This window comes from Mizuhopecten yessoensis, unplaced genomic scaffold, assembly GCF_002113885.1.
Source record: "Mizuhopecten yessoensis strain PY_sf001 unplaced genomic scaffold, ASM211388v2 scaffold10635, whole genome shotgun sequence".
Taxonomy (NCBI): Eukaryota; Metazoa; Mollusca; class Bivalvia; order Pectinida; family Pectinidae; genus Mizuhopecten; species Mizuhopecten yessoensis.
The window spans coordinates 563,033-576,124 of NW_018408645.1; positions in this window are offsets into that span (position 1 = coordinate 563,033).

A 13,092-nucleotide genomic window follows, 5' to 3' on the forward strand; every position below is an offset into this window, starting at 1 on the left:
ATCGCCTCATGGTCCTGACAAAGTGTTGTTATTTTTCGGGTCGATCAGAAATCCAATACGGCCACCACGGCTGCCATTTTGAAAAACTATTTCAAACTTAAAGTTAAGTCCTACTTGGCCGATTGAACTGAAAGTTGGTAGGAAGGATCTACTCATGGTCCTGACAAAGTGTTGTTATTTTTCAGGTCAATCAGCAATCTAATATGGCCGCCATTTTGAAAAACTATTTCAAACTTAAAATCAAGTTCTGCTAGGCCGATTGAACTGAAAGTTTGTAGGAATGATCGACTCATGGTCCCGACAAAGTGTTGTTATTTTTCGGGTCGTTCAGAAATCCAATATGGCCGCCATTTTGAAAAATTATTTCAAACTTAAAATCAAGTTCTGCTAGGCCGATTGAACTGAAAGTTTGTAGGAATGATCGACTCATGGTCCCGACAAAGTGTTGTTATTTTTCGGGTCGTTCAGAAATCCAATATGGCCGCCATTTTGAAAAATTATTTCAAACTTAAAGTCAAGTTCTGCTAGGCCGATTGAACTGAAAGTTTGTAGGAATGATCGACTCATGGTCCCGACAAAGTGTTGTTATTTTTCGGGTCAATCAGAAATACAATTTGGTTGCCATGGCCGCTATTTTGTAAATACCTATTTCAAACTTACAAACAAGTTCTAATAGGTCGATCTAACTGAAAATCGGTCTAGGAATGATCAGCTCATGGTCCTGACGAAGTTAAGCTAACATTATACTTAACTATTTTTTACTCAAATTGGTACATATTTCAACAACAAAAATAAATACTGTAGGACTCGGGTGACCGTTAAGGCCCATGTGCCTCTTGTTTGACATATTTTCAGATGCGTGTTTGCTAATAAACTTGATCATAATTTATTAAATATTACAAAAACCCATTACACCAGATCAAAACGAGACTTGAACGTGATTGAAACTTCAGAAGAGTACATCCTTAATGCAATTTAATTTGCTCTTTACTTTAAATGTGTCTTTAAGGTCATTTTTCAAGAACGATAACTCTTGCCTGCAATTACTATGTGTATTTATTAATATAAAATGTCAATTTTTATATCTTGTATAGAGAATTAATTTTACACAATTTCAGCATTTATTAAATTGATATACATTAATGCAATACTAATCTATGTCAGTATCATTTTCATTGACATTATTTTGTAAAAATATTGTGTCTTTCATTTTATTTTCAAAATTCACTCCTTTTTACATAAATTTCCATTTAAAATCCTTAAAATTCTGACAACCTATATTTTTTTTGTGGCAGAAATTTTTCTTTACTTTAAATCAATATAACTACAAAATTTGAAGGGGCCAAGGAACACAAAATTGTATAAAGTGCATGTGGAAGGATTAGCTAGGTCACTTAATAAATGTTCTAACAACTCTGCCGTTTGTTCATCATGGATGAATATACATGTAAACGTTATTTTTTGGTCACCTTGGTATAAATTCCGCCATAATATACGCATTTAAACAGAGTTAAATCAGGTTTAAGAGTACATATGACAACGCATTCTCAATTAATAAGTAGCAATTCATCTCCAACGTCCTTATATCGTACTAAGCACATTTGGTATTTTAGCCCACCATCATCTGATGGTGGGCTATTCAAATCCCCCTTTGTACGTCCTTAACAACTCTTGTCATCGCTATTTCGTGGGAAGTACCTGAGGGATCTCTCTTTTAATTTTATATGTAGGTTCCCCTTGGTCCCTAGTTGTGCATGTCTTATTTTGAGAATGATCGGAGAAAGAAAATGGCCGACAGACAGCCATCTTGTATTTTTACAGGGAAGTTTGTAAATCGCTATTTCTCAAATTGTACATGTAGGTTCTCCTTCGTCCCTGGTTGTGCATGTTATATTTTGAGACTGATCATAAAAACAAAATGGCCGAAGGAAGAACGAAACAGATTTTTCTCACATACAGTGATCGGTTCTATTTCTTTCACATTATGTGAAATGACAAACTCACTTTGAAGGTTGTCATTTATACACAGTATTAAGTTTAGATCAAAAGTTACCTCGAGGTGCATTTACTGTTAACATGACTCGATCAAACATATTAGAGAAAAGATCGAATTGACAAAGAACTAATGAAGATGGTACAATGGTAGGCGCCCAGATCCCTCTGGGTCTCTTGTAAAATACTTCGAGTGACCTCCCATTGGATGTGTGCGCTTTAATTTATATCCAGTGAAGCTTCTCGAAAAAAATGTGTATATGATGGTACTTCAAAGGCCCCCAAATCTCCCGTTATCACATGGCCCCATATTTCGAAGGAGCCAAAAATGTCATATAGGCGAAAAATTTCACCCATCTACTTGATACTTGAAATTAAACGCACTTCATTGATGGAAAGGTCCTTCAATGCTATACACAAATTCTGAATTCCGTAGCTATCGGGCCATCCATTCCTCAAAGGAAAAGTAATTTCCGGCATGTTGGATGTATCAAAATTTGTTGGAAATATTTTAATGGGATATAATAAGAATTAACCACCATTCCTCCAAAAAAATGTTTGAAAATAAACTTGCGGATCACAAGTGAAAGGGGTAAAGCATCCCGAGTCGATCCCCCAGGGGCCGCTATATAGAGTATCGAGGATTGGGGTTCTGTTGAAATTCCATATGATCAACGTTTAATAGGACTGTCTGCTTTGTAATTGGCCAGATTTATGGTTGCCACTAATAAATAAATTGTTCGCGATGTTGCTTTCTGTATATGGTTATTTCCTCTTCATGACTATCTAAGCTCTGTATATGCCTAATTAGAACTAGTTATGTCAGTCCCCGCCTTGTATAAATAGCAATAGTTCTGTCACTCCCAGCCGTGTATAAATAGCAATAGTTCTGTCACTCCGAGCCGTGTATAAATAGCAATAGTTCTGTCACTCCCAGTCGTGTATAAATAGCACTCACTCCCAGCCGTGTATAAATAGCAATAGTTCTGTCACTCCCAGCCGTTTATACATAGCAATAGTTCTGCCACTCTTAACCATTAATAAATATAACTAGTTAAGTCAGTCCCAGCCGTGTATCGATAGCATTTGTTCTGTCATTTCCAATCGTGTATAAATAGCATTAGTTCTGTCACCCTCCGTTATCACAGGATAAATAGTATTATTTCTGTTACTCCTAGCCGTTTATAAAAAAAACGTTAGTTCTGTCACCCCAACCGTTTATAAATATAACTATAGTTGTATCACTCCCAATCGTGTATGAATAGCAATATTTCTATCACTCCAATCCGTGTATACATAGCAATAGTTCTGTCACTCCTAACCGTGTATACATATTAATATTTCTATCGCTCCCATCCCTGTATACATAGCAATAGTTCTGTCACTCCGATCCGTGTATACATAGCAATAGTTCTGTCACTCCCATCCGTGTATACAAAGCAATAGTTCTGTCATTCCCATCCGTGTATAAATGGCACTAGGTCTGTCACTCCCAGCCGTGTATCAATAGCATTAGTTCTGTCACCCCCAGTTATCACAGCATAAACGGTATTATTTCTGTTACTGCTAGTCGTTTATAAAAAGTCTTAGAATAACAATAGTTCTGTCAAGCCAGCCGTTTATGAATAGAACTATAGTTTTATCACTCCCAATCGTGTATGAATCTCAGTTCAATCGTGTATGAATCTCACTAGTTCTGCCATTCCCAGTCGTGTATAAAAGCACATAGTTCTGCCATTCCCAGTCGTGTATAAAAGCACATAGTTCTGTCATTCCCAGTCGTGTATAAAAGCACATAGTTCTGTCATTCCCAGTCGTGTATAAAAGCACATAGTTCTGTCACTCCCAGTCGTGTATAAAAGCACATAGTTCTGTCATTCCCAGTCGTGTATAAAAGCACATAGTTCTGTCATTCCCAGTCGTGAATATATAGCAATAGTTCTGTCCATCCCTGCCGTGAAGAAATGTTAAAAGTGAATAAAAATGACAGGGATCGACAGAACTAACAGTTTATAAATAGCAATAGTTCTGTCATTCCCAACCGTGTATAAATATCACTAATACTGTCACTCCCATTCGTGTATAAATGACAATAGTTCTGTCACTCCCAGCCGTGTATAAATAGCACTAGGTCTGCCACTCCCAGCCGTGTATAAATAGCAATAGTTCTATCACTCCGAGCCGTGTATAAATAGCAATAGTTCTATCACTCCCAGCCGTGTATAAATAGCAATAGTTCTGTCACTCCCAGCCGTGTATAAATGGCAATAGTTCTGTCACTCCCAGCCGTGTATAAATAGCACTAGGTCTGACAATCCCAGCCGTGTATAAATGGCAATAGAATGGCAATATGTCTGCCACACCCAGCCGTGTATAAATGGCAATAATTCTGCCACTCCCAGCCGTGTATAAATAGCAATAGTTCTGTCACTCCCAGCCGTGTATAAATAGCAATAGTTCTGTCACTTCCAGCTGTGTTTCAATACCATTACATAAGTTTTGTTATTGACATGTGTACAACATATTTTTTTTCTGCTTTCCTTAGAAAGTATATTAACATACCATCCAGAGTACTAACCCTTGTACATTTTCCATAGAATTTGATTCCAAGGTTGCATAAGCTTCTTTTTTTTTGTAGCATAGGGAAACCACATGTTATTTATTAGGCTTAACTTTGATTACCACCGGTTTGCAGCGATCAGCATGCGCTGGTCAGCAGATTAATATTAATCCAGTGAATAGACTTTTGTTCTAAGCATTCCCTGATTTTCAAGGCATGGCTTCAGATATGTTAACTGCATTTTTACACTTACTTCCCTGTTAGACCCAAGGGAGGCTGATGTCACATTTGATTTAAAATCAATAGAGTTACAATTCCAGCTGTATTTCAAACAAAGGAAAAGAAAATGGTTATATTTTCCTCATCTAAAAGAGGTCAATATTCCAGTTGTTCAGCAAACCAAATGTCTCGGCTTTTTATCTTATCCTTAATTATCCTATTTACCTCGTATAGAGTAATTAAAGCTCCCAATATTCCCTTGCACAACCGGAGTTCCCGGAGAAACCCCGCCGACCTACGGTCAGTACCTGGCGACTGCCCCACGTAGGTCTCGAACCCGCAATCCAGTGGTAGAGGGCTAGTGGTAACATAATTTTGATTCCCTGGTTATGTCAGAATTGTTGGAAATGGGAATCTAAATCAGCACTAAAATAAAGATCGGAAAATATCCGACTGACCTACTCTGATTTAAAATAAATCTTCAATAGCATGTTTCAAAATGGCAGCACCAACGGTGTGAGGAAATAAATATTTGCGATTCAACCAAGTGTAGTTTCATGGGCAATAAGATTAGACCACTGAGGGAAGGCTGTCTTTCTTGTGACTGCGCATGTGCCGCACAGCCTACATTACACGCGCTTTCATTTAACGAAAGAATGCTAGATTTTTTAACAATAAAACAAGTTATGATTGAATGAGCTAATTTTAATAAGAACCGTGACAAATATCATATTGTATCGGCCATGATTTTTTTTTTCTCTCCAGATGTATGACTGTAAATGACACCCCGTACAACACCTTGTTGTGGTATGCAATTTACAGGGGCATCATATCTTGCTGACAAGTTTGGTATCTAGCTGTCTATGCAAAGAACTGAAAAGTATAGGCAGAGGAACTGGGCAAATACTGGAAATGTGCAAGTGGTACACGACAAAATATCGTGTCTATGTGAACAAACACGACACACACAGGAAAGAACATGGTTTTTGTTATTCATCTTTTGGATCTTGAGGTTTTTGAAGAGAGCAGGAGATTGAATGTAAGATGGGAGAAAAGAAAAAGGAAAATAGAGAAGTAGGAGCAAAGCCATAACTTGAACTCATAAGCTATAAATCTAGAGCAGAATTTGATCATGCGCCGAAAGGGTCACCGTCTTTTGGTTCTTTGTCAAACCCAAGTAATGTCACGTCCTAGCAGTGAGAACCGGGGTAATATCAACGAAACCACAAGGCACACTGTTTTTACATTAGTTGGACAATTATGTGGACTTAGATATTTTAGGTAATATTATATTATTATATCTATGACTAAATCAGAGAAAAAAAGGATTTTTTCTCTCTATAGAAGGCAAGCACAAATGTACACAGGTTCACATATCACAACCATTGAAATGTTTCGATGACTACATGCTGTGTCGCGTTAGTTAGACAAATGACCGGTAAAGCGTATATGTTCACCTTGCTTTAAATTTATAAATGTACATGTTGGCGCAAAACATTTGCCGTTGATTCGGCTAGGCTATAGAAAACATATGTAACTGGTACACTTATATATATATGTAGTTGTTATAAATGTATCAAATGACGATCGATTTGCCGAATTGAAACGGCTAAGATTTACTTAGATACCTGGTATGATGGATGTGCGAGCGAGGGTCTGTGGGCCCAAATGTGAAAGTCTATACAGGAGAAATTGGTAGGTGATTTGGGGTCCCGCACTTGGTAAACACCGAAATAGATACGGGCACACACGAGAGAAAGAAACTCCTCAAAGCAGAGATGTAACGGTCGGAGTACTAGAGGAATACAACGGAAATCACAGATCATGCAACAAAGTAAAATCATATGTTACTGGCTGGGAAAATTTCAAAGTGTTGAACGGAGATAGCAACCTGTTCAAGTGGCAGATAAAGGATGTAATTTGAATACGCAGTTCTGAAGCGAGATGAGGGGGGCTCAAAGACTAAATCATGTCAACGATCAAAAAGTCAAATTTAAATATTGAAAACAGTATTCGGCTTCAAGTTTCTTCAATTTTTGTCCAAAACTTTAACAATTTTTTTAAAAAAAATAATTTATAACTGGAACAAGAAATTAGACTTGAGCACAAAATTCGTGCTTGAGCATGAGAACGGTTTCATGAATACGGGCCCAGGGCATCAGAGCATGCGTAGCCTAATCAATTCGTCGACCATGCTTAAAGAATACCATACTTTATTATGAATTTATAACATCTCCATTTTAACGTATTTTTATTTGCATGTGTTCTGTGTAGTCGGTATTAAACTCCGTAATAAACTCCATCTTAATGTTGTTTTCTGGTATTTACGACAATTATCGATCTCTGATAGGGCAATTTGGTACAGTTGTAACTAATTTTGTTTTATGTTTACAAAGCTTACAGATCATTGACCAATATGGAAGGTCACAATCGATTGGCATTCTCAGAGTAGAGAAGGGCTGGCCGGCGGGGACTGGGGGAGGGGCCAGTCGATTTAAGCACCTGAGTATGGAAGACAGTTCCATCGTGAAGTACTTTATTTACTGAACGTGTTATCGTTTTCCTTGTGAAAAATGAGCGTTATTGGAGTAGAGCCTATCCTCGCTGGGCACGTAAATACAACACAGCTCATGACACCTTAACGGAACTTCATTAATGTGGGTAGGAATTTGTAGCGACACCGACACAGCAGATTGTCAACAAAACGTGTCGGGGGTAAGGTCTCGAACACTTTCGCAAACTCCTACAAATATAGATTTTTAGAGAATGGTGACATAGCCACACATACCACTTTACCCCCGACCACTTATTTATTGAGGACGCAGGGATCATGGATGTCTCAACGGTATGTGAAATTGCCACTGAATGCAAACACAAGAAAAGGTCCTGTCTTCAAAGGGTCAGCAACGGATTTATAAGCCTATTGGAAACAGCGTTTTACAGGTGAGTACACTTGGTTTTACATATTTTACATCTTTAAATCGAACTCGAATATTAAAGATGTTCCGTGGGACCATAGATAGGAAATATGAACGTGTAAACAACACACACAGGACCCCGTCCAAGTCAACAGGGGTGTTATAAATTACTTACGTTTCCTTATGTTAGATTATTGTGCGGAAACTTTTGTTAGCACATTTTATGTACGGACAGGTATTGCATAATGTATTTGTTGTATTTAATCATCTTCCGATCTTTCTTTGGATATTTATATTTTGTAGCGTTTGGTGACCGAATTTAGAAACCCAAATTGGTAGCATTGAGTGACGAGTTTCTGAGCCCTTCCCGTGTAATTAACCAAATAAACCAATGAGAGAAAACATAAACAGCATGTTGTTTATCAAAAATGTTTACTCTTTTATTTTCCTGGAGGGTCAGCTTGAAATTGCTACCTTTACAATGACAGTACCATACTCAATACTGTTGCTGAAAAAGCCATTTTGTGTCCACAGTTCATGTCATTTGGGTAATGGTATTGGCCTGATTACCATAAGTATTTGGTGAACACGTCAGTACCGTCACAGTACCCAAAATCGGGGCAGTACCCAAATCGGGACACTTGGAGGAAAAAGACACAAGAAAATTGCATGTTGTACAAAGAAGTATTTTCAAATTGAAAATATTGATTTAAAGATACTTATATACCAATCAAACATTATATAAACTTTATTTACTGCTATCTATGGTTACAATCAGTTTCAGTTTGGAAATAATGACGAAAATGTAACATTCTAAATTGATGCGCCATGCAAAGTTATTGATTTTCAATTTTTGTATGTGATTTTTTCACAACCCTAATTTTTCACAACTAATGGAAGTTTGGAAAAGAAATTCATTCCGAACCACCACTCATTGACTCTTAAATATTCCAAAGATATGCCATATGTTCTGCTAAATACTGTTTTCATCTCCAAATATAAGCCAAAACTGGTAGGGGAGTCCTGATTTGGGTACAGCTACACCTTCAGAACAATTTAGACATCAAGCAAATACATGAAAATAAGCATTTGAAAAATATTGCAATAAAGATATTTCGACCTTTAGCAAAAGCTTTAAAAAAAATGAGGAAACTTCCAATGTACACTGTGACACCACTACAGTCTAAACAGATTGTAATTCTATAATGTATCCGGAGAAAAGACTTACAAAATTATTTCAACGTTTGTATGTACTAAATTTTTGAATTACAACAAAACATTTTGCATATGATATTCTAACTGAACAACACATTTAATATGAATAAAGAATATTCACATAAAAACATATAAGGACGCCATACTTTACACTTTGTCTGTACATTTAGAATAGCAGTACAAACCAGACCACATGACAGCCAAGCAGTTTTGTTTAGCAGACAATAATGAATTTTTAGCATAAACAATTATCAAGCTGTATTTCTGTTGTTCTCTAATCAAATAAAGTAATGGTAGACAAGTTTTTTTCTACTGGTATATAAGTAAAATAGTGTGAACTTGCTTGTTTTTTTCTTCATTTCGTCTAACATCATTGTATATCTACATGAGCCCAGAGAGGCATGGCACAGATCCTTGAACCTGCAGTCTGTATATATGTGTATGATACATAATACACATATATACAAACCTTGGGGTTAGAGATTTGTGCCAAGCCCTTGTGCTGGAGCCTATGTGTTTACTTTCTCTACCAAAAAATCAATGAAGTCAACAAATTGCATGCAACAGGGGTATGCACAGCGGTGCACAAAAGGTCATGGCACACAAGCAGGTCCTCAGACTAGACAGTAAAATTAAAAAGTGATGTTCTTTAAATTGTTAACCTCTTTACTTTTACCTGGAAAGTTCGTATCCATTGGCTTCATTATTATACCCTTGAACAACGAGTCGTCAAGCGTATATAGGTATAGGCCTGTTAGTTCTCACACATACGTACATGTCACAAATGCTTAACATCAAAATGGAGGGCATGGCCTCCTCAAAGAGAAGGGAAGTGCCAAATAAGGGTAACGCAGGTATTTAAATCTTCAAAATATTCCCTTGGAAAAGAGGGATTTTGTCCCGATCCAGAGCATATCCTTTGCCAAGGTGAATTTTGTATAAACTTAGGGTGCCTCCCGCCCAGGGGGCAGTGGATTTAGTTCCAATAGGGGAAAGAAAGGTAGATATTTAAAACCATCCATCTGCTTTTGTCCGAATGAAGGATGTAAATAATTTGTTCATAAACGGAGAATGTGCCCCCCTCCAACCCATCATAGGGCATAAGGCAAGGTCAGAATGGGGGGGAAAAAGGTAACTTTTTTAAACTCTTTTTCTGTAGGATTGAAAAGATTTTGTCCAAATTTGTCTTTTGTACAGATTAAATTTGTCCCTGAGCATCCTAGAGTTAAAGGGACTCATTTTTGTGTGAATAGTGTGAATGGACACATTGGCCCCTGTTAGAGGCTAAGGGGCTGGCCCTAAATGGGGAAATGGAGGTAAATTTTAATCCTTCTCTTCTATCCATACACGTGGAAAGATTTACACAAATTTGATTTGGATCAACCTTGGGCGGATTTAACTGAACCTTATATAACTGAAGGGCATGGCCCGGGCACCGTGGGCAGAAGGAACAGACAGGAATAAATGGACTTGGTCAAAATTTGATCTTAAACGTTCTTGTGCCAAGGGGATTCTTTGTAGTGTATGTGGAGGATATGGCCTTCCCTGGGGGTACATGAATGGGGGCCAATAAGGAAAAAAGGGGTAAATCTTAAATATCGTTTTCTCTGGATTTTAATCAAACTTGATCTAGAGCATCCTTGGGTAAAGTGGACTCAGTGTTGTGTAAATGGAGAAAGAGGGCCACTTGGGGCATAGGGAATTAAGGACCCAATTAGGGAAATAAAGGTAAATCTTTCATCATACCATTCTTACAATCTATCTATGAGTTCATTTCTTCTGTGTTTCAGACTCCGTTATGGTTGCTAGATACCCTATCCTGACAATCTGTCTATGTGTATTTTATGCTGCTGCTAGACACCCCATCCTATCAATGTGTTTTTATTAGCTCACCTGGCCCAAAGGGCCAAGTGAGCTTATGGCATGGTGTGGCGTACGTCGTCCGGCGTCAACTTTAACCAAGAGTCTTAGGCTGATGATGTTTAGCCAGTAGAATGCTGGGATGAAGGGCTACCAAGTTTGTTTAAATGAATGACTTTTGCCCATTTTCAAGGTCACAGGGGTCAAATATGTTAAAATCATTAAACAACTTCTTCTGAATAACCAGAAGGCACAGGATGATGATATTTGGCCAATAACATGCTAGGATGAAGCACTACGAACTTTGTTCAAATAAATGACCTTCGCCCATATTCAAGGTCACAGGGGGGTCAAATATGTTTAAACTTTTAAACAATTTCTTCTAAATAACCAAGAGGTCTAAGGTGATAATATTTGGCCAGTAGCATGCTTGAATAAAGGCCCATTTTCAAGGTCACAGGGGTCAAATATATTGAAATCTTTAAACAACTTCTTCTGAATAACCTAAAGCTTCAGGGTAATGAAAATTGGCCAGTAGCAATAATTGCTGGGATGAAAGGCTACCAAAATTGTTTATTGTTAAAAAGTTTATTCAAACTAATGACCTTCGCCCATATTCAAGGTCACAGTGTTCAATTGTCTTCAAAACCTTTAAACGACTTCTTCTGTAAAACCAAAACGCCCAGGGTGATGATATTTGGCCAGTAGCATGCTGGGATGAAAGGCTACCAAAATTGTTCAAATAAATTACCTTTGCCCATATTCAAGGTCACAGGGGTCAAATTTATTGAAATCTTTAAATAACTTCTTCTGAATAACCTAAAGCTTCAGGGTAATGAAAATTGGTCAGTAGCAATGATTGCTGGGATGAAAGGCTACCAAAATTGTTTATTGTTAAAAAGTTTATTCAAACTAATGACCTTCGCCCATATTCAAGGTCACATTGTTCAATTGTCTTCAAAACCTTTAAACGACTTCTTCTGTAAAACCAAAATGTCCAGGGTGATGATATTTGGCCAGTAGCATGCTGGGATAAAAGGCTACCAAAATTTTTCAAATAAATTACCTTTGCCCATATTCAAGGTCACAGGGGTCAAATTTATTGAAATCTTTAAACAGCTTCTTCTAAATAACCAAAAGCTTCAGGGTGATGAAATTTGGCCGGTAGCATGTGGGGATGAAGGGCTACCAAGTTTGTTCAAACAAATGACATTTGCCCATATTCAAGGTCACAGGGGTCATTTGTTTTCAAAACCTATAAACGACTTCTTCTGTATAACCAAAAGGTCCAGGATGATGATATTTAGCCAATAACATGCTTGGATAAAGTACTACCAAGTTGGTTCAAATGAATGATCTTCACCCATATTCATGGTCTTCCTTCATCTGCTGCTTGAACAGATTGCTCTCTCTGTCCAAAACTTCGGAGTTTTCTATCGCGATATCCCAGTCAATCACATGGTTTTTCTGTGTGGCATATGGTCTGTGATTGCCGATTTATTTATCTGGGACTCTGACTGTTTTCTTTCAGGTCTGGTGAATTTCCTACCTTCTTGGGTTTCTGTATCTTTCCGGTGTTTACCAAGGCGGACCCCAAATCGCCTTCCAGTCTCTCCAATATACGATGCAGCACAGTTTTTGCATCCAATTTTGTATATGCATTCTGTGACGTTTTTCTTTAGGTGTTTTATCCTTTGGGTGTACTAGGATATTGCGAAGCGTCTTGTGGGGCTTCATGGCTGTTGCTATACCCTTTATATACGGGATAACCACTTAACCTTTGGTTTTGTTCTTATCCTTGATTGGCCATTTCTTGTTCTTCTCCTTACTTTGACACTGGGTTTTTTACCCGTTTTAGGGCCCATTCTGGATAGGCACATGTTCTCATTGCCCTTTTAAGGTTATAATTGTGAGATTAATACCAGGTGAGCGATGCAGGCCCATTGGGCCTCTTGTTTATTCTGTGTTTCAGACTGGGTTATGCCGTCGCAAGACACCCCATCCTGACAATCTATCTATGTGTATTTATTTATTCTGTGTTTCAGACTGGGTTATGCCGTTGCTAAACACCCCATCCTGACAATCTGTCTATGTGTATTTTATTCTGTGTTTCAGACTGGGTTATGCCGTCGCTAGACACCCAATCCTGACAATCTATCTATGTGTATTTATTTGTTCTGTGTTGCAGACTTGGTTATGCCGTTGCTAAACACCCCATCCTGACAATCTGTCTATGTGTATTTTGTTCTGTGTTTCAGACTGGCTTATGCCGTTGCTAAACACCCCATCCTGGCAATCTGTCTATGTGTATTTATTTATTCTGTGTTT